Source organism: Lathyrus oleraceus, chromosome 5 (assembly GCF_024323335.1).
Source record: "Lathyrus oleraceus cultivar Zhongwan6 chromosome 5, CAAS_Psat_ZW6_1.0, whole genome shotgun sequence".
Classification (NCBI taxonomy): domain Eukaryota; kingdom Viridiplantae; phylum Streptophyta; class Magnoliopsida; order Fabales; family Fabaceae; genus Lathyrus; species Lathyrus oleraceus.
The window spans coordinates 31,861,661-31,884,665 of record NC_066583.1 but is presented as its reverse complement, the minus strand read 5'-3'; the positions used below and the strand labels follow the sequence as shown (position 1 = coordinate 31,884,665).

The 23,005-nt window shown below is 38.7% G+C and overlaps 1 long non-coding RNA gene across 1 annotated transcript; it reads left to right on the top strand.

The window, feature by feature from the left end:
• Positions 1 to 509: 509 nt before the first annotated feature.
• Positions 510 to 1,077, top strand: LOC127078350 (uncharacterized). Its single transcript, XR_007787831.1, has 3 exons — positions 510 to 633; positions 725 to 798; positions 906 to 1,077. It is a non-coding gene; the product is annotated as an uncharacterized LOC127078350 (long non-coding RNA).
• Positions 1,078 to 23,005: the final 21,928 nt, after the last annotated feature.

Genomic DNA, 23,005 nt, shown 5'->3' with positions numbered 1-23,005 from the left:
AATGACTTTTATGATTTTAATTGTTTTTACATTTGTCATCTGATTTTAATTGTTTTCTTTTTTACAGGTAAAATGATGATGCTGGATATTTGTTTAGATGGAGATGCTCTATTGTCGTCAAGCCTCATTCGCGTAGATGATGATGCTGGATATTTGAAAGTATCCCTCTACGACAATGGAACATGTCCATCTAAACATATATCAATTCTATCTTCAAAAGATAAGGGTTCAATGTTGGCAAGTTACATTGGTTTCCTTGTTCGACAACATATTCCGATTACATGTGATAATTGGAGAAGTCCGGACTTGAAGGTTGGCAAAGAAAAAATATGGTCGGAGATACAGGTACTTACCATATATTGTTATATGTTTTTTGTTGCATCAACTTTGCAGCCCTGTATTGTAGGCAGAATTTAGGACTTCTCAAAGTTGATTTCTTGTTACTTTGTCGTTCATAAAATACACCACTAAATTCTCTGCGTTTAATTTTTAATTTTTTTCATCAGGCTTGTGTCTCAATAGAGGATGGGTATCTACCTAAAGTTACTTTTGTAGTGGTCCAAAAGAGACATCACACCCGTCTCTTTCCTGTCAACCCCAAAGAGACCGATAGAAGTGGAAATATTATGCCAGGTTTTTTCAATATATTTCTCAACGCAGCTGGTATATATTATCATTTGAATTTATCACGTTTTGCTGATTTTGTTGTTCTAAATTGTCAAAGGAACCGTGGTAGACACCAGCGTTTGTCACCCTAGGGAATTTGATTTTTACCTTAACAGCCATGCAGGAATTCAGGTAATATTAGCTATGTCATTTAACTTTATGCCATTGTTTACTATTTGTTGCTCAATCGCCTTTTGACAGTTCTGTGTTATTTGCATTTGGACGTGTTCTTTTTGCAGGGGACTACTTATGCTGCCATTTGTTGTTTTGGTTGAGCCTTATTTTGTATGGATGTGCGATAGAACTACTAGACAGCTTTTGGATATACAGAACATGTTTGCCACCATGGGTGGATGGGCGTTTTTGTTTAGTATTGGTTAGAACTACTAGACAGCTTTTGGATACAGTGGTCACTGGGTGTTGGTTGCGATGTTTTATTCTCTTAATTGTAGTACTTTGAGAATATGTTGTTGTATATTGTTGATCAAAGAATCATATATTAATGTTGTATATATGGAGGATTAATGTTGTATATAAATGGATTCATGTTGTATATGTCAATGGATTAATGGTGTATAACATTGGATTAAAGGATGAAATCAATATGAATTTTACACTTTTGCAGCATGCGAACAGGTTACCAATTAAATATATATCCACTGTTTTTCAAACAAATTTTTTTAAAATAACTAACACTTTAGAGGGCGCTTTGTCCAGAAAGCGCCCTCTAAACACTTTACATTGACAACTTTAGAGGGCGCTTTTTCCTGAAAGCGCCCTCTAAACACTTTACATTGACAACTTTAGAGGGCGCTTTTTCCTGAAAGCGCCCTCTAAACACTTTACAATGACAACTTTAGAGGGCGCTTCTTCCAGAAAGCGCCCTCTAAACACTTTACACTGACAACTTTAGAGGGCGCTTTTTCCAGAAAGCGCCCTCTAAGGTGTCCCTTTATGGACCACTCCAGAGGGCGCTTTTTTCTTAAAGCGCACTATAATGTGGCCACTTTAGACAGCGCTTTCTCCAGGAGAACAAAGCGCTGTCTTTACCTATGCCAGCGCCAGATTAGAGGGCGCTTAAAAGCGCTGTTATAGGCCAAAATAAGCGCCCTCTTTTCCCTTATTTGGCGTAGTGAAAAGATCGAGGCCAAAACTCCAGACTCTCTGGGGAATTGATAATGCTTTGTTCTTTCTGCGCTCACTGGGGAGACAAATTGAAAGCTGATGAAGAGGATATAAGAATGTTAGAATATGAACAAATGTCTTACCTTTTGGAAATCATACTATCCTTGGGAGAGTACTGAAGACGTTCCAACTATCCTTTTAGTCATTGTGAATGTTCACTTTGTTTAAAAACAGTTTTATAAAAACTTTATTTGTTTAAAATAATGATATTTATCAATTAAAAATATGCAAACATTTAAACAGAAACAAGTAAGAGTGCCAAGAATTGGATAAAGGCTCAAATTTATTTGATAAAATGGTAGTCCGCAAATGGCGAGACTCCATGGATCTTTACAAAATTTGAAATTGGTGATATATATTGGACAAAGGGCTACACTGAACATAATGACCGCTTCTCCACCAACTCTGAATCCAATGTATTTGAAGCTTCAGTTGAAGATGATTGAGCGAGAATCCTTGACAAAAGGAAGTTGTAGAACAAAGTCTTGTCAGGATGCAGTTACTTGCCAAATCCCTAATTTTTTTTGCCTAGATTGCCCCAGGGTAAGATACTCAATCTAGCGGGATATATTTTTTTTTTCATGTCTCTAACTTTTGCCTGGATCGCCCTTTCGGGTTTTCAATCCACCGAGACACTCATTTTTGCCTAAGTCGCCCTTTCGGGTTTTCAACTTAGCGAGCTATTCTGTTTTTATTTTTAGGAAAAGTATTTCTTGGCTGCATCTGAATTCACAGGACGAGTGAAATCCTCCCCATCCATAGTTGTAAGCAACAAGGCACCGCCTGAAAAGGATCTCTTAACAACATATGGAACTTCATAGTTTGGAGTCCACTTGCCCTTGGAATCGGGCGCGAAAGACAAAACTTTCTTAAGCACGAGGTCACCCTCTCAGAATACACGAGGCTTGACTTACTTTCTTCATCCTTTGTTGATATAACTGACCATGGCACATAGTAGTTAATCTCTTCTCTTCTATAAAATTCAACTCGTGATAACGACTCTCAACCCATTCAGCCTCAGTCAACTTGGCTTCCATCAGGACTCTCATTGATGGGATCTCAACCTCCACGGGGAGCACAACCTCCATGCCATATACAAGAGAGAAAGGGGTTGCCCCTGTTGAAGTGCGAACGGATGTACGATAACCATGCAAAGCAAATGGTAGCATCTCATGCCAATCTTTGTACGTAACAACCATCTTCTGAATAATCTTCTTGATGTTCTTATTAGAAACTTCAACATCCCCATTCATCTTGGGTCTATAGGGAGAAGAATTATGATGCGCGATCTTGAACTCGCTACATAGCTCTTTCATCATTTTGTTGTTCAGGTTAGATCCATTATCAGTAATGATCTTGTCTGGCACACCATAGCGGCATATGAGTTGATTCTTGATAAACTTTACAACCACCTACCTAGTCACATTCGCATATGATGCCGCTTCAACCCACTTGGTGAAGTAATTGATAGCTACGAGAATAAAACGGTGATCGTTCGACGCCTTTGGTTCAATCATGCCAATCATGTCAATTCCCCACATGGAGAAAGGCCATGGTGAGGAAATAACATTTAGAAGTGTCGGGGGAATATGAATCTTATCCGCATAGATCTGACACTTGTGGCATTTCTTCACGTATTTGCAGCAATCAGACTCCATTGTCAGCCAATAGTAGCCTGCTCTCAACATCTTCTTTGCCATAGCATGTCCATTGGAATGAGTACCAAATGAACCCTCATGGACTTCAGTCATCAACATGTATGCTTCGTGTCTATCCACGCATCTGAGCAGAACCATATCGAAATTCCTTTTATAAAGCACATCAACATTAAGGTTGAAACTTCCAGATAATCTCCTCAAAGTCTTCTTATCTTTAACAGATGCCCCAGGCGGGTAAGTCTGACTTTGAGAAAGCACTTGATATCATAATAGCATGGCTTATCATCTTTCACTTCTTCCACTGCAAACACATGAGTTGGTCTATCCAAGCGCATCACAGTAAGATTGGGGACTTCATTCCAATACTTGACAAAAACCATTGAAGCAAGCGTAGCAAGAGCATCTGCCATCCGATTCTCATCTCGAGGAATATGATGGAAATCAACCTCAGTAAAGAAAGTTGAAATCCTCCTTGCATAATCTCTGTATGGGATGAGGCCAGGCTGATTCGTCTCCCATTCACCCTTAATCTGATTAACAACAAGGGCCGAATCACCATAAACATCAAGATGTTTGATCCTAAGATCAATACACTATTCCAAACCCATAATACAGGCCTCATACTCCGCCATATTATTTGTGCATTTGAAAGTTAGCCTTGCTGTAAAAGGAAAATGTGTTCCTTGAGGAGTAATAATCATTGCCCCAATACCATTTCCATACTGATTAACAGGACCATCGAACACCATGCCCCATCGGGAACCAGGCTCTGGCCCTTCATCGAGCGTAGGCTCATCGCAATCTTTCATCTTCAAATATAGAATCTCCTCATCGGGGAAGTCGTACTGAACAGACTGATAATCTTCAATTGGTTGATGTGCCAAATAGTCAGCCAAGATACTTCCTTTGATAGCTTTTTGAGCTCGATACTCAATATCATACTCAGATAACAACATCTGCCAACGGGCAATCCTCCTAGTTAAAGCAGGCTTTTCAAAGATATACTTGATTGGATCCATTTTGGATATCAACCAAGTCATATGGTTCAACATATATTGTCGTAAATGCTTAGCGGCCCAAGCCAAAGCACAACATGTCTTCTCAAGCATTGAGTACCGAGACTCACAATCAGTAAACTTCTTACTCAAGTAGTATATTGCATACTCTTTCTTCCATGATTCATCTTGCTGACCAAGGATGCAACCCATGGAATCATCAAGCACGGTTAAGTACATAATCAATGGTCTCCCTTCGACAGGCGGAGATAGAATCGGAGGCTTAGACAAATACTCTTTGATACTGTCAAAGGCCTTTTGGCAATCCTCGGTCCAATCATGACGCTGATCTTTCCGGAGGAGCTTGAATATAGGCGCACCTGTGGCAGTCATGTGGGATATAAATCTCGAAATGTAATTCAAGTGGCCAAGAAAACCTCGGACTTGCTTCTCAGTTTTGGGCGCAGGCATCTCTTGTATTGCTTTGACCTTGGCATGATCAACTTCAATACCTCTTTCACTGACAATAAAGCCCAATAACTTGCCGGAACAGACTCCAAATGTAGACTTGTTCGGATTCAGGCTGATTTTATACTTCCTCAAACGTTGGAAAAGCTTCAACAAGTGTTCTACATGTTCAACTTCCGTTTTCGACTTTGCAATCATATCATCAACATATACCTCAATCTCCTTGTGCATCATATCATGAAACAAGGTAGTCATAGCTCGTTGATATGTGGCTCCGGCGTTCTTCAAACCGAAGGGCATCACTCGATAATAGAATGTTCCCCAAGGTGTGATGAATGTTGTCTTCTCCATATCCTCGGGTGCCATTTTAATCTGATTATAACCGGAAAATCCGTCCATAAATGAGAAGACATTGAATTTAGATGTATTGTCTACCAACATATCAATGTGTGGTAGAGGAAAATCATCTTCTGGACTTGCTTTATTCAAGTCCCGGTAATCCACACACATTCGGACTTTTCCATCTTTCTTAGGCACAGGCACAATATTGGCCCCCCATTGAGGATATGTAGAAGTCACCAGAAAGCTTGCATCAATTCGCTTTTGAACTTCTTCTTTAATCTTCACTGCCATATCAGGATGAGTTCTTCTAAGCTTCTGCTTCACAAGCACACACTCAGGTTTCAATGGCAAGAAATGTTGCACGATATCAGTATCTAGACCAGGCATGTCTTCATACGACCAGGCAAAGATGTCGACATATTCTCGTAGTAACTCAATTAACCCCTTCTTCATAGACTCTTCAAGGAGTGCCCTAATCTTTACTTCACGAACGCAGTCTTCAGACCCTAAGTTGACTGTTTCCAGATTCTCAAGATGCGGCTGAGTGATCTTTTCCTCGTGCTCAAGCAGACGGGTAATCTCATCAGGAATCTCTTCAACATCATCTTCTTCTGCCTCAAATATAGGGAACTCAAAGTTCGGAGATGGTGTTGGATCATTATGTTCAATGGGTTTGATCAACCTGCATAATGATTTTGAGTATAAAAGAGATTTCCGAATTCAAACAAGGCAAATCATTATGCAGATGAAAAGATTGATTTTATTCTCTTTTTAGGATTTTATGGTGATCACCAATTTCATGCAAAAAGGAAAAATAATTTGAAAAACAAACATTTAACATGTGATTATTGAATGAGCATCATTATATTAATCAAAATGTGCCAACAATGTCATCACTTCTCCTTTTGGCATGTGAGAAGGGTTTTTAAACAAAATGAACATATTACGCTGACTTGTGGATAACTGTTGGAACATCAACAACAGCCCAATTATTGCAGATTCCTCCAGGGATGACAAAGTTGCCAAGGTCTTCCTCTTCATCATCTTCAACAATGGCAGCAGCTTCCTGATCTTCAACAATATGGATGAAACCTCCACTATGGAATAACCCATGCTCATTAGAAACACCGGAAGAATATCCTATGCCAGCTCGGGACTTATTATCTTCCAACTTGATCATTTTCCCCAAACCAGTAGTTGCACCATGCTCAATGGCCAACTTTGCATTGTTGTAGGAGACAAATGAAGAAAGTCCTTTCCTTGAAGGCTCAACAATAGACAAGGCTTGGAACGGAGTCCCAACCTCATCCTCAACATTAATATAGGAAAAGGAAGATAAATGACTGACCAAGAGAGCCTTCTCTCCCCCTATCACCACCAACTTCTTGTTTTTCACAAACTTCAATTTTTGGTGTAGGGTGGATGTCACGGTGCCTGCCTCGTGAATCCATGGTCTGCCAAGAAAACAACTGTAAGACGGATGAATATCCATGACCTGGAAAGTGATCTGGAAATCACTAGGTCCAATCTTGATCGGGATTTCTAATTCACCGATCACGGTTTTGCGCGATCCATCAAACGCCGTAACAACCACTCCACTCTGCCTCATGGGAGGCCCCTGGTATGAAAGTTTAGCCAGAGTGGATTTTGGCAACACATTAAGTGATGATCCTGTGTCCACCAACACATTGGATAAGGCATCATCCTTACAGTTCATTGAAATGTGTAAGGCCAAATTGTGGTTTTTTCCCTCCTCCGGAAGATCAGCATCACAGAAGCTCATATTGTTGCAAGCGGTTATGTTTGCAACAGTGATATCAAACTGTTCAATTGTGACATCGTGGTCCACGTATGCCATGTCCAACACCCTTTGCAAAGCTTCACGGTGTGGCTCAGAATTCATCAAGAAAGATAACACAGATATCTTTGATGGAGTTTGTAGCAGCTGATCAACAACGTTGTATTTACTCCTTTTGATGAGCCTCAATATCTCATCACTATCCTCTCTTACAATGCCAGACTGGCCAACTTGGATAGGAGTGCTATTATTCTTAGCAACAACAGGGTCAACACCCTTCACAACAGGAGTAGGATTGTTAGAAGAAGAAGTCCCCACGGGACCAGCAGGATTAACAATAGCTTTCTTCACAACGTCTTTATGGGGTTTCGACTGCGCCGAGAAAACACGACCACTATGGGTCACACCACTGACGTCTGAGATTCTCACAATAGAGGTTGAGGGCAACGACACCTCCTTCCCATCTTCTAGCATCACATCATTGTATCTGTAAGGAAGAGCCTTGTCTGACGAATAAGGGACAGGACCCGCTAGCTTGATCACAAGAGCTGGAGATACCTTCTTCTTGCTGCCATCATACTGACGACAACATGCTCTGGGATTCTGAATACAGGGGAGATAACATTAACTTCATCCTCATTGCGATTCTGAATTATTTCAATCATTCCCTGATCCAGCATCTCATGAATGTCCTTTCTTACTTGTCGACATCCTGTCTCATTGATAGTGCACACCTGGCACCTATCATGGTCATGCTCGTGGTGGTTGTGTTCACATAATAGCTTGTGCATCTCGATCAAAGATTGCCTTATGTCATTAACATACAGGACTTTATATTTGCCAGGGCAATCCTGGACGATATTCACAGTAGCTTTCCCATGCTCGGGCAATGGGTTCTTCTTCATATTAGGACCTACGTCTTCGAAAAACAAAATACCACTTCTCACAAGGTCTTGCACCTTGTTCTTCAGTGGGTAAAAATTTTCCACGTCATGTCCGGGAGCACCAGAATGATATACACAATGCAGTTCTGGCTTATACCACCACTGAGGGTTGGTTAGTACAGCGGGAGGATCTCATGGAGTAATCAGCTTTCTATCGATCAAAGAAGGATAGAGTTCAGCGTATGTCATCGGAATCAGATCAAAAGTGACCCTCTTCCTCTCGTAGTTGATGGATCTGGTGTTATTATTGTTTCGAGGCTGGTAGGCCTGCTGTTGTTGACGATGTTGTTGTTGTTATTGATGATGAACTTCTCGAAAAGCAGGTGCTATATGAGCAACCTGGTATTGGTTGATGGCAGGGAGCACGTCCTTCCTCCTTACAGAGGGTCTTCTTTTAATGTGAGAGGATATAACATGTGTCTCTCCCTCCTTCTTCTTAGCAAAGCCCTCATATCTCTTTGCTGAGGAACCATCATCCCTTGACAATCGTCCTTCACGGACCCCTTCCTCCAATCTCATCCCCATATTCACCATTTCGGTGAAGTCTGAGGGAGCACTGGCGATCATTCTTTCATAATAGAAAGAGATCAAAGTCTTCAAAAATATCTGTGTGCTAAGTCTTCTAGGGGTGTCACTATCTGAGCTGCCAACTCTCGCTATCTCTGGGCGTACTCTTTAAAGGTCTCCTTATCCTTCTGCGACATCGCCCTCAACTGGTCCCTATCAGTAGCCATATCCACATTATATTTGTATTGGTTGACGAAGGCCTCACCAAGATCGTTGAAAGAGCGGATGTTCGCACTCTCTAGCCCCATGTACCACCGAAGCGCAGCGCCTGACAGGTTGTCCTGGAAGTAGTGGATGAGCAGTTGGTCATTGTCTGTCTGTGTTGACATCTTGCGAGCATACATCACAAGATGGCTGAGCGGGCATGTGTTTCCCTTATATTTCTCAAAGTCATGTACTTTAAATTTAATAGGGATCTTCATGTTAGGCACTAGGCACAACTCAGCAGCACTTTTACCAAAGAGGTCCTTGCCCCTCAGAGTCTTCAGTTCCTTGTGCAGCTCAAGGAATTGGTCTTTCATCTCGTCCATCTTCTCATAAACGTCCGGACCCTCAGACGGCTCAGAGTGAAAGATGGTGTCTTCAACTTGGGGAAGGGTGTGTATAACGGGAGGTGGCACAGATAGGACCGGGTTAGGTGCCGGCAGAGAAGAGAGAGTAGGAGAAAAACCCTCAGGCACAAAGTTAGCAGGCATTCCCCATGGGAACCCGGCTGGCATAGATGGAGCGAAATGGGCTGTTGCAGCAGGAACAGTCGAGGTAGCAACCTTAGAAATAACAGTCCTCGCGGGAGGAGTTGCAGGAGTTGGTGAGGCTTGGCTCTGGGCGGCCAGAACTGACTCCATCATGGCAGTCAACCTATTAATCTCTTCCTTTAGCTCTCTGTTCTCTTGCTCTAAATGCTCCATTATCCTTGGATGATTGGCCCTTGTATTATACCAGTGCGTCAACTTGTCTTCAAAATAAATGAAGAGCAGAGAGTTAGACCACTGATCAAGAGCTTAGAACAAAACCTTCTTATGCATATGATGCATGCAATGTTTGTGCATATGGTTTATTTTTATCAGAGGAACTTTATAGAGATCTATTTGCAAATATTTGAAAATATTAATCTTTTAAGACATATATGCAATACTCATGGCAATAATATTTGGAAACTTTTACACCAATGAAGTAGTACAGTTTTGGTAACCAAATACAATACAAGAGAAAAGGAGAATGAACATCCTATGGAGCCTTAGAAACAATCGTTCAAAGCCCTCGAAATCGGAAGATAAGCTGCACGAAGCCTCTTCACTTCTCTCTCATAAGCGGCTTCCATGTCGGCCTTCTCCTTGGCGAGTCGATCATACTTCCTCTTCCAAAACCTGGATGACTGAGGAAGAAGAGAAGTAACCACATCATCAGGCTCATCAATAACCTGATGCTCTAGAAATTCTATCACTGCATCCTTATCTCTGAGTTACTGAAGAAGTTCCTCTCGCTCACGAACCCAAGCACGCGATCGGTCTTCATTTCTCAACTCCTCTACTCCTTGGTTAGGGAGGGTTGAAGGCCCAACCATAACCATAGGGGTAGGTCTCGGATAATCGTATGCCATACGGTACTCGAGAGCTCTCCTCCTCACCCAAGCGGTGTAGGGTTCCAAAGCAATGCAATTCTTCGGACCAAGCTCCTTCCTTCCCTTCCTATGAACCTTGCGCCAGGCACGAACCATCCTATCCTTCAAGTTCTGGGGATCTTTACCCTCTTGAAAGAACACACCTTCTAACAAAATGTTATTAGGTTTATCCTTTAAGGGGAACTCAAGCTGACGGCAAGCCAAAACAGGGTTGTAGTTAATTCCACCACATGTACCAAGAAGAGGCACATTGGAGAATTCACCACAAGAATCAATAATCTGAACGCCATCATACACACGGTTATACCAAAAGATATCATCATTAGTGAGAGACATAAGTCTCGTGGACCACCGTAGACATCCCTTGTTCTCCTTGAAGGTGAGCGTCTGAGACAACTGCAAAATAAACCACTTGTACAATAGAGGCAGACAGCACACAACGGCACCACCACCTTTTGCATTCCTCATATGCAAAGAGAAATAAGTGTCACCCAACAGAGTCGGAACGAGATTAAGAGAAGAGAAGATCCTAATAGCGTTCACATCCACAAAATTGTCGATGTTGGGGAATAACACTAGCCCATAGATGAGAAGTACAAATATGGCTTCAAAGGCATCCTCACTCATGGCCTTCCCAAACAAAGTAGCCTCGGCAATGAGAAAATCAGATGGGACACCTTGAATTCCACCTTTGGTAGTCATATGAGCTATAATGTCAGAGACATCTATGTGAAGCATGTCAGCAATCTCTTGGGAAGAAGGAACCCTCTCCAAACCACTAAACGACAACTGATCCAAGATAGGTACACCCACATGATAAGCATACTCCTCAAGTGTAGGCAAAAGCTGTAAATCCGGAAAAGTGAAGCACCGATACAAGGGATCGTAGAACTGCACCAACACACTCATCAGACCTTCATCCACCTGGGTAGAAAGAATATACAAGAGCTTCCCATGGCGAGCTTTGAACTCCAAAGGCTCTAATACATAAGATGTCAAACTCCTTAACTCTTTCAAGTCGGGTTGTCTAAAACAGTACTTCTTCGTATTCCTTCTTTGCTTATCCATGTCTGAAAATTTGCAAATAGACCTCTTAAGTTCCTTGAAATTCTTTATTGTTGATGATATGGATGCATATAAATGCATGAATGCATGGATGCAACAATCACACTCAAGGATCAAGCAAGTCACACCATACAAAGGTCACGGGATGTCTCATGTCACCGTCAATATCAATCATCCATTTTGGTGGATTATTGTTTACACCTTATCAACACCTAAGTTCCATTAATATTGAGAATATACGAGAACGGATCAACCGTGAATCAAGGGTTTGTTGTAAGTCACGAGCATGGAGTCTCGGTTAAGTACCACCCAAAGGGAGTGTACTATGGTTAAACCTGACAATCATGTTCTAACAAAGGTTCCCATAGTCATCATCTCATCTTTCGGATATTATCGGATAAAATGACTACTCGTATTCCAAAAATATTCTCAAGAGGGACTCTTATGAGTGTATTATCGCGTAACAATCGCCTCAAGTCTTACACTTGAATGACCTTCGCACTGCGTCCTAAAATAGGCAAAGATGGGCTAGGTATCTAAGGTCCTTGGCTTCTAAGGTTTATATTGGAAAGAGTAATGTGTAACCATGACTACTCGTGTGACATTATTGATCCCAACAAGACCTACACCAAGTGAATGGGCTTGCAAGTCAACTTGCTAAGGAATAACTCTACACAAGTCAAACGGACTATGCCATTCTCCTATCATAAGTGCACTCGAGTTCGGGTATGGAACTCATCTCACAAGAAACCACCAAGCACACAAGCAATTAGTATATCAAACAATTCATACATTACAAACAATACAGTCATCCCAAATTTGCACAAAAATATGTCACAAAATAAATATAATCATACAGCACATACAAGCAAAAAGTAGGCTAAACCCGCTAGGAAGTTATCAGCTTCCCCAGCAGAGTCGCCACTTTTCTGTAGCGGGGTATTCGTTACCTTATGGTTTATTGACTAAACCAAAAGTAAACATACAATTCGAGTCGCCACCGCACTTTTATTTATCCAAAGGAAAGGCTAAAAAGCGAACAAAAGCCCAATAAGAAGTTTTATCAAATAAAAAACTAATAAAAATGTCAGAGATCTAGGTAAGGGGGTTGGTTATGAAATGGTAAGGTTTTACGCGCCCAAAACATCTTTAGTACTCTAAGGGAACTTCTTTTTATAAATATGTGTTGTAGGTTGGTATTTGTGAAAATATGTGAAACAGATTGGGGGGATGAGGAGAGAATAAATTATATTTACAATTTTGTTGTTTGAATGGATGAACCCATTTCCTACGTACCATCACAAAGGTAGGATCAAAACCTCGTAGTTCGGGGTAAAACTCACAAAGATTGGTGAATTGATTTGATCAAAAGTCTTAAGGTCTTTTGTTATCAAAGGGAGAAAACTCAACCTAAACCAACAATCCACCATGTGAGGAGAGCTTCAACATACTAGTGGGGGGTTAACTCTATAATAAGTATGGAAGACTTATAGTCCAATCACTAAGGATGAGGTGAGATTTACATCAACCACTATGATAACTCAAACCTATGAGTAATGTTTGTGAAAAGTTTTAACAAAGGTGGCCATTGGAACCACAAAAACAACTTGAAGTGAGTTGTATTTACAAGTTAAGTTTATTTACAAAATGAGGTTAAAGTTGGATTAAGGTTTATTCACAATGAGTATTAATGAAAAGATTTGAAAAGTCAAAGGCATAAGGCCTAGGTTTCTAATTTGAAAACAATGTCAAAGTTTGCACAAAAAGAGTTTGGCTTGGGTTAGAGTGGAGAGAAGAAGAGAAGAGATATTCCTAAGGCGTACAAAGATAAAGAGAGAGGATCAAACCCTTGGAGTTCCTTCTCTTGAAATCATAGAGATGATTCAAGATGCTCCTTTCCTTTGGACTTAGCACACAACAAGCAATCACACAATTATAGATTCAAGATCCTAGGATCTCCTTTTGGCTTGTCTCTCTTAACTTGGCTACTCATGACAATGGTCCTTCTTACTATCTCAAGAAGGAATCCCTATCACACAAGAACAAACATCAAAAAGTTCACAACACAATAAGAAGAATGGACAAAGAATGAGTTTTGTAAAGGAAGTCCTTTGAAGTCAACTTTGAAATTTAGCATTCTAAAGGCATGAGGCCTAGTTGCTCTTGAACTCCTTTAAGCATAGGTAAGTCCTAATTCTAAGTCCTTTCTCCTTTTGCATTAGGTTCACACAAAGACAAAACAAACACAATACAATAATATATTTATTTACAATAATGAGCTCAAATGAGAAAAAAGGAAAATAACATAAACATAAAATATGTGTTCAAGTGAGCAAAATGAAAAGGCAATGTGAATAAATGAGCAAGAAGTAAATTGCGTTAAAGTAAATTGCAAGAAATTAAATGCTCAAATTAAAGTTAGTAGTTAGTATAGTTATATTAGTTTGTCATAAGACAATGTAGCGCTATGTTAAGCAATCGTAAGTGGACTAAAGTAGTAGGCGCACCTATCTGAGGCCGGTCAATAAAACTATAGGCAAATAAACACAAGGTAGAGATCATGACTAGTAAGCCAAGCTCCTACAACTTGCCATGCCAAAAGAAAAGAAGAAAGACCTTGTATGGACTTTAGGTTTTTTTGCTTGACCAAGAAGCAACCTATCTTGGACACAAAGTAACTCACTTGATCATGGATCAAGTTGAGTTTGATTTAGATCAAAGAAGGTTAAACCTCTCATATGTCAAGACCAACCATAAGACATTAACTCATTGGCCAAAATAAAAAGAAAATGAGATGGAGATGAAATGAATGGAGAAAGAATTCAAGTGTCAAACACAATTGGTCAAATGTGAATCAAATCATCATCAACCAAAGCTAAACAGAAGAGAAATGAAGATTAGAAGTCAATAAGTCAAACATATTTTTTTTGGTATTTTTGAATTAAAAATAAATGTAAAATTAAAATCGACAAAATATGGTCAAACCTCAAATTCAATTCAAATCAATTAAGAAATTGATGAGACCATTTTTCATTGACTTATCATGATCATATGTGTTTAGAAAATATTTTTGGATTTTTGAGATGTCAAAAAGTATTTTAAAATGAATTAAAACTAATAAAAACCAAATAATTCACAAAAAATATTAAATGAAGTCACAAAAATAATTAAAAATCAAAATATGAAACTAGATTTTTCAAAAAAAAAATTGACATTGGTCTCATATTTTTGTGACTTCAAATAAAATATTTATGAATTTTTGAAAATAAAAGGAATTAAATGAAATTAAAACAAAAATCAGAAAATAACAAAAATGCGCTGCCATTGGATCTTTTCATTAATTGACGTGGCATTGATCCTAAGGCTCAGAGGCGCAGACACACCATGATCCAAACTCAAGCGCGCAACATTTTGAATTAAAACAAGTCATAACAATGCAAGGCCATGATTAAAACATTTGAGAGAGATCCAAGGGATGAGAGGCTCCCACATGGGTTTGGTGATGGAAAACACCATCTTCTCCGGCCATCCAACTGATTACGGCCACCACGTGCAGGGATTTCAACTTCAATGAAAATGAAAAAGCAAGGTATCAAAATGAAGTTGGGGTGATGTACATCACCCCTGTAACCATGGATTCTCCTCAATGTTCCTATTTAAGGAGAAACATGAGCTTGAAGATCATGATGTTTGATCTGAAATGGCACGATTTGTAAAATTGAGACCACCACCGGCCTGCCTCATGCTTGAGGACTTCAGAAAACAACAAAAACTCAAGGAATTCACATCATATAGCAAGATCTAGATCAAGAAAAATTGAGGTTCTACCTCTGAAATGCAGCTTCAAACAACACGAGTTCTTCAAGCTTTTGATCCAATCTTGTTTTGGAAGTGTAATGATGATGCAAGGCTAAGGAATTAAGACTTGAAGATCAACTAATGATGTTGAAATTCAAGCTTGAAATTGAAAATGAAAATTGAAATTCCTTTGAGTGAGGGTTTGGTTTTCAATCCAGCAGCGTTTCAGATCTCCTTCAGGTTGTGGAATGAAGCTCAAGGAACTTCTATTTATAGCTGAACTTGATGCAATGCTTGCTTTCCCTCGTGTGCATGAATTTTGGATCCTCCATGCATGGGCCTGTACAGGCGCATGTGAGGCCCAAAAGTGAATGGGAATCCATTTTGAACTCATATGCAAGTGAATTGGACGTGTAATTGGAGCTGCATTTGCTTGCACATGAAGTTTCAAAGTGAATTGCATAAATGAACATAAGCATTAAGCCCTTCGAAACTCCCACATTAAAAATCCGAAAATGGTCATCTGAGTAATGGTTGGAAATCTCTTGGAATAAGGAACAAAATTTATTTTGGGAAAAAATCTATTTAGAGTTTGGAAATTTATGAAAACTGGCTGTGAAGTTTGGGGTACAAAACATGTCTAGGTTTCCTTTGAATTTTTTTGCCAAAACCAAACAACTTCAAACCCTTATATTTCAATTATTCAAGCCTCAAATGGAACACCTCCAACATCAAAGTTGTAGATATTTTCAAGGTGATCAATTTAGACTTAAGGTTTTCATCATTTGGATTTTTAATGAGAAAGTTATGGGCACTTGAAGTTGGACATTTTTCAAATTCAATGACTTAGGTCCAAAGTGACCTATAATGTTTTGCATTATCACATGTGTTTGTTTTAGGATTATGAACTTTTGTCCAACATAACAATTTAATTAGATATATTAATATTTCCAATGCATTTGGTCTCACCTCAAAATCATAAAAATTAAAGAAGTTAGGTCTTTGGGAAGTTGATCCAAAATTAGGGTTTCAATCAAAATGACCTATAATGTTTTGAAATTAATGATGACCTTCCAAGTTTCAAATGGATTTTGGATGAACATAAAAGTTTTTCATATGGTTCTTAGAAATAATGTTTCTCTTGGGGTCATCTTCATTTGACAAACACATCACAAGTTGTGTTTCAATGATCCTCGGTTTAGTTAGATGATTTGACTGGTCAACTTCTCAAGGCCAAACTTCAAATCATGATGAATGAGTGATTTAGGATATTCACATAGGCTCATATATGCATAAAATAATGAATGAAATAACTTCCCTTGATTAAATTTGATCATAGGTTGAGGTTGCTTCATGAGCAAGGCACAGTCAATGCACAGTTGAACTAGGGTTTCCTTGGGAAACAATCCTCAAGCCCTTTGGGTTATCTTGATAAAATTGGCAAATTGAGATACTTGGGAGACATATATGATGATTAAGAACTTTGTGGACCATTGTCATGCTTTTTCTCATCTTCATCTAGCCACTTCAATGAGCTTAGGAGCCTCCTAGGAGCATGGGAGTACATGATCACTTGAGCTTCAAAACAAAAAGAGTTAGTGACATATTTTTGTGCTTTTGGTTAGTAAAAAAAATTAAGAAAAGCAAATATTATACAATTCAAGCATGCTTGGTTGTCTCAAACCAACTCACACAAGTCCCAACCCCTAGGGTTAAGGAGCCACACATGTTATGATCCTTGAGGCAATGCAATGAGCAATGATATGATGCCATGAGGGATCTTAGGGTCAAAATTAGGGTCTTACAGGGACTATCAAGAGAGTCAAGTCTAATTTAGTTAGCTTTGTGATGAATGATAGATTTTTTATTTTGATTTCTTCTACCATCTTTTATTCTCTCACCTTTTTTTATGTTGTTATTGTTTACCTACCTATTGTATGGTTATCGTATTTTGTGATGGGTACTCTGATTGCTTGAACACATTGAAAGAAAGGCGCTACACCTAAATCTTGAGAAAATTAACATAATATAGGAGAATGGTTGCGTAATGTTTACTTGCTTGACATACTTGACTCGTTGGGTTTGCTTGAAAACCTCACTTATAGTAGGTCCTCTTGGGAATATTGTTGGCTAGCAAGTAATTTGTTGTTGATGACAATATTCTCAGGTAGGGTCCATGACTCTAAGAACTTTATTAGAACCTTAAACTCATGGCTATTAAGATCGATAGTTGCATAGTATAGACCTTTTTGACGTACCTGTTTCGTTGGGTTGGCATGAAAGTCTCGCTCAAAAGAGATTCTATAAGAAGTATTTGCTAGTTAGCAAGTAATTTTCTATTGAGGGAAATATTTCTGAGAAGGATCCATAGAACCTAATAATTGATGGTTACATAGTGTTGGCTTGCTTGACTTACTTGTCTCATTGGGTTGGCATGAAAACCTCACCTAAGGTAGACCCTCTCGGGAATATTGTTGGCTAACAAGTAATTTGCTATTGATGACAATATTCTTAAGAAGGATCCATGACCTTAGGAACCTTATTTAACCCTAGAGCCACCCCTGGTGTGACCATTGTGTGAAAAGCAGTCAAAATCGTTATGTCATGATAAATCTGTACCCAAATCGTTTGGAACCATATCGCTCACAAACCAAAAACATGCATAATATGGAATTGGATTTTCCTTGCATATTGTAAGACCCCAATTTTGGCCCTAAGATCCCTCATGGCCCATATCATATCATATCATGGCCTCAAGGATCATTGCATACCCTAGCTTCCCTCCTAATGGGTGGGTTACCTTGTGAGTGTGGTTCCTGATCACCAAGCATGTATTGCATTTGTATAATCATTGCTTTTCATATGTTTACTAACCAAAAGTACAAAAATATTGTCATCTAACCATGTTGCTTGCAGATGAAGCAATCATCAGTCAATCAGTCAAATCAGGCATTGAGTTATAGATGGTGGTCATTCTTGAAGAATTTGGACACCATGATCATTCATAAAGAGTTCATATAACTTGTGATATCATTTGGAACCAAGATCCCATGTGAAAGAGGCTTGGAATTCATCAGAACTTGGCCCAGTCAACAAAAGTCAACTGTGGTCAACTGTGCATTTAATCAGGGATTGGAGGGTGTGAGATGGTTAGAAAGACCTCATTTATGTCCATATAAGCTTCATTTGGCATTTCAAAGATCAAGCTTGAAGGAATTGAAGTCAGACAAAGAGTTTCCCAAAATGGGAATGACTTGTAATTCTCACCTGCCAAAAATGGAAAGTTTTGCTCCTCAAATTTACTTCATGATACAAGCTTCAAATCAAAATTTGTCCAACATGAAAGTTGAAGATCTTGTCCTCACCATTCCAAAAAGTCCAAGAACTTGAAAATCCCATGTATGGTTGTCAAGTTATGGTCCAGTGAATTTCAAAAATGACCCATAATCAGAAGGGCATAACTTCCACATGGAGTGTCCAAATTGGATGTTCTTTATATGCACAAACTCCATTTGACATGTACTTTTATGGTGCATAATTGGATTTCTTCAAAAAAGGTCAATGCAAAAAGTCAAATTTCAACTGTACAGTTAAAAGAACCAGGGGCAAAATTGTCCAACTTGTGAAATAATTGGAATTTTTGAGTGGAGATTTTTGCAACACTTCATAAATGGCATTTGAAACTTGTTGGAATGTTCATAACATGCTAAGGCTTCATGGTTTTGAAATTGGCTTTTGAAATGAACTTGAAAAATGAACAAAGTGCCATGACATAGTGAAATTGAGAAATGTACATTCAATGGACATGGGACCAATTCCATTAGCTCCTAAATGAGATTTGTGACTTGTTCAAGTTGAGAAATCACTGTTACATTGGTCATAGCCATCCAAGGGCAAAAATGCCAAAATACACACATAAGCTCATTTTGCTAATCACCATTTTTGTGCTAATCTTGATTAAAGTTGGGATTAAGCAACCATATATAAGCCTAATTGTAACAGAAACTCACAACACTAATCACAATTCACAGATCCAAAAGCAAAAATCTCACCAATTCTCTCATTTTTTCCATTTTTCACCAAGAACTTTTTGCATCAATTCATCAATTTTTACTAATCTTTGTGCGATTTCATGGTTAATTCATCATCTACAGGTCTTGTGTAATTACTGTTTGCAGAGATTGAGAAGAAAATCGAGCAAGAACTCCAACTGTCCAAGTGAAGCTCGATTATGGTGAATCAAGATTTCGTGCATTAGAAGCGGATTCACTCGAACCTGATCATATCATTCAACTTCTTGGAGCTTCTACCGCATCTGTTTCGCATCAAAACGCCTTGGAATCTCCAGTTTCGACACTGCCTACAAATCAAGGTCAGAAATCGAAACACACCGTTGCCTTAATGTTTAAGTGCGTTTTATAGAATGTTTCATGTAGATCATCGCGATACCTTTGGTTTTAGAAATAGTGAACTGTGGCTCGAGTTAGGTTGATTAGAAGAAACGATGCAAAAACTTAAAACGCTCGATCCGGAATGTTTAGGAAGAATTGGTTGAAATCGTTTGCATATTTGAGATCTACGCATTAGGACCTTTCCAACGGATATGAGTTTGTGAATTTTGGTTAGGTTTTGTAGTTCTTCGTGTTCTTGATGTTCTGGAAAATATGTTGAGGAAGACGATGATTTTCTGGAATTTTCTTTGGTTTGATCCTCTTCCGCGCCTGGCCAATTTGAAAACGCGTTTCCCGCCGCGCCGAGCCAATCACGAGACGCCACGGCTTTTAATGAAACGGCCGCGTTTCATCCTGGCGCACGTTAATTACCACTCTGCCATTGAAGATTTAATTAATTAATATTAATTCTAAATAATTATTTAAAAATCACCAACATCTTAAAAAATTCATAAAAAGTAATTTAAAAGTCAGAAAAATATGAGGATTTTTTCTATGGTTTCCAAATTCCCTGTAGAATTTTATGGACATATTTTTTGAAGTTGTGCTTGGTGAAAAATTGGTTTGACCTAGGGTTGTTTGGCTTGTGGTATATTTGTGCACATTTTGCCATTTTTGATGTGAAATTCTCATACATTATCCAAAATTCTTGAAATTTCATATGGTGATTCTTGATACATTTCTGGAGATTTTGGTATATCATTTGTGATTTTTGGATCTCTGGATTGCTAGAAATGATTTTTTCTTTTTGAATGTGACAAAATGTGTCACATTATGATATGCTGAGTTCATGAATTAATTTACCATGCTTCCATTAGGCCTATGGCTCTGATTTTTTGCATGAGAGACAATGTGTATGTTAGCTTTCAACATGAATTTTTGCAAATATAATTGATCCATTTTCTAATTAATGTGGATTTTTGATTGCTGTTTAGCATCTTTGGGTTGTTTCTTGTGTAACAAACTTCACATGTGTCATTAAATGCTCATCCCTCATCCTATGAATGTGAAATTTAGTGGAGTGTTTCCTGACATATTAAGCTTCACTTTGGCTTTGGTCCCATTAATTTCCCATGTGATATCACTGTTTTACAATTTATTAAAGTTGACATGTGATTTGTGATCTAATGTGGTTGTGTTTTTACATGCCTTAACATGTTGATTTAATTTCCAGAGTTCCTTTTATCCAAATGGTATGAAAATTGATATGTAGCTCACTGAATAGGTTCTGGTTAGATATGAATTTTTGTGAGATTTATTGAGTTGCTTTGGTTTGGGTTTAATTGAAATTATTCTGCTTGTGCATATGTGATTCTTACTTACCTAGTTTGACTTAGATGGTACATGAAATCAATTTGGTGTATGGTTTAGACATGAGACCAATTGGATTATCTTTGTATGGGATTAATGTTGACTTTGATCATGTCTTACGTGCTGTTTTAAGATTTTTCCCTCCTTTGGACCCTAGGCTTGTCCTAGTGGTCTTGTTACTTATGTTTGAGCTTGACTTTGACTTTTCAGGTTAAAAAGCTAATGCCTTAAGGAGGTTGATTCATAATTGAGTTGTTTACTTTGATCATTGTATACTAATTTGTTTGTGTTGTAGGGTGCTTGGTTCACATGGACTTGGTGCTATGCACATCATTGTTTGATTGTTGATTGATTCTTATTGTTGTTGTTTTGTTTATGTTGGGATGCTGATTATATTTGACTGATTTCAGGTACCCCTAGTTGCTCAGTTCTCTTAAGAACTTGCATTGCTTTGCTTAAATAGCAATTTGCATTGAGGTAGACTCCCTATTCTTCATGTAGTCTGGAGACCCGGCCTGTTATTTGGTCGGGCAAACTGTCTGAAGTCCTCCTTAAGAGGCAATGTTTGTGATTGTTTATGTTTGTCCCAAGCAGGAAAAGTCCTCATTAGAGGCAATTGGTGGATATAAGAGATATGTAGCCTATCTCCCACTATTCTGTGAGTCTTCTCCTTGCTCCCATTACATGGTTGTAGCATTGAGATCCAAACCCAAGATCTATAGAGTCTTCAATCGGGGAAAGAGTCCCATCTTTCTGAACTCCCCCACATTCTTATATTTACATGCTCTCTCGGACCTGAGATAGAAGCAATGAGGCACACCCCTCATATCCTTTCATCTGCTTCACCTTAGCCCCCTCAATGGCAAGGTTAAGAGCGACACTTACCTCTTACAGTGGACTTTCATAGTCAAACCTTTTGCTTGAGCCTCATTGAATGGTTATAGTGTGTGCTACTTGAATTTATGTGATTGATTACTTGATTCATTTATACATGATTACTTGATTGCCATTGTGCGTTTACTATCATTGATTGCCGTTGTGCATTTATCATCTTTGTTTGCCATCAGTGCATGATCAGTTCTTTTGTCCTTGTGACATTGATGTTTTCCCATTGAGGACAATTGTAAGTCCATATTGATTGGCTTTTGTTCCTATGACATGGAAGAGATAGAGTGTAAGACCTCATTGGTCACTCATATCTTCTTTGCTCTTTGTTTGAGCATTGTTGTTGTATGTGAGGATTCATTGTAAGTCCCTGTGATGTGGCATTTGTATTCCTAGGATCATACTGTGGAGGTTAACATAAGTCCAGATGGATTGGCAGTTGATTTCCCTGTTTTGTTTTTTGTTTTATTCTGATGGAGATTAGTGTAAGTCCATAGAGTGGCCTCTGATATCCTTACTTGTTTTAGGAGACAGGTATAAGACCATTGAGTGGCATCCAGTATCCGCTTTTATTGACTTTCATCTGTTACCATGTTCATATTATTGCTCATTTGTAGCCTATTCCTAAGGACCCACTTGAATCATCTTCTATATGATTTCAAGAGGTGGACCCTCCTAAGAAGTTTTACATTCACTCCACCATTCCATTCATCCCATTGTGTCCTACCTTTTCACACATACTTTTAAAAACTTGAAATAAGTGTTGTGCAAACATTCTCACCTCTTTCCAAATTAGAAACTTGGACCTTAAGTCCATGATTTTCCAAACTTCATTTTTGTAAATACTTCATTTTGAATTGACTTTAATCATACTTTGACCTTTTTGTAAATAATCCAAATAACTTCACCCATTCAAATGATTTTGTGGCTTTGTCCATGTTTGTTAAGTTTTCATACATTAGCTATAGGTTTGATTTACCCTAGTTGGTTGATATTAATCTCACCTATTTGTCCTTAGTTGATTGAATTGTAAGTCTTCCTTGCTTATTATAGGGTTAACCCCTCTCTAGCAAGTTGAAGCTTTTCTCACATGGTGGACTTGTTGTTTCTTAAGGTTGAGTTTTCTCCCGTGGGTAACGTAAGACCTTTGAGCTTGTGTTTTAAAATTGAATCCACTAACTTTTGGAAGTTTTTAGCCGAACTACGAGGTTTTGATCCTGTAAAGGTACGTAGGCAATGGTTATCCATCCA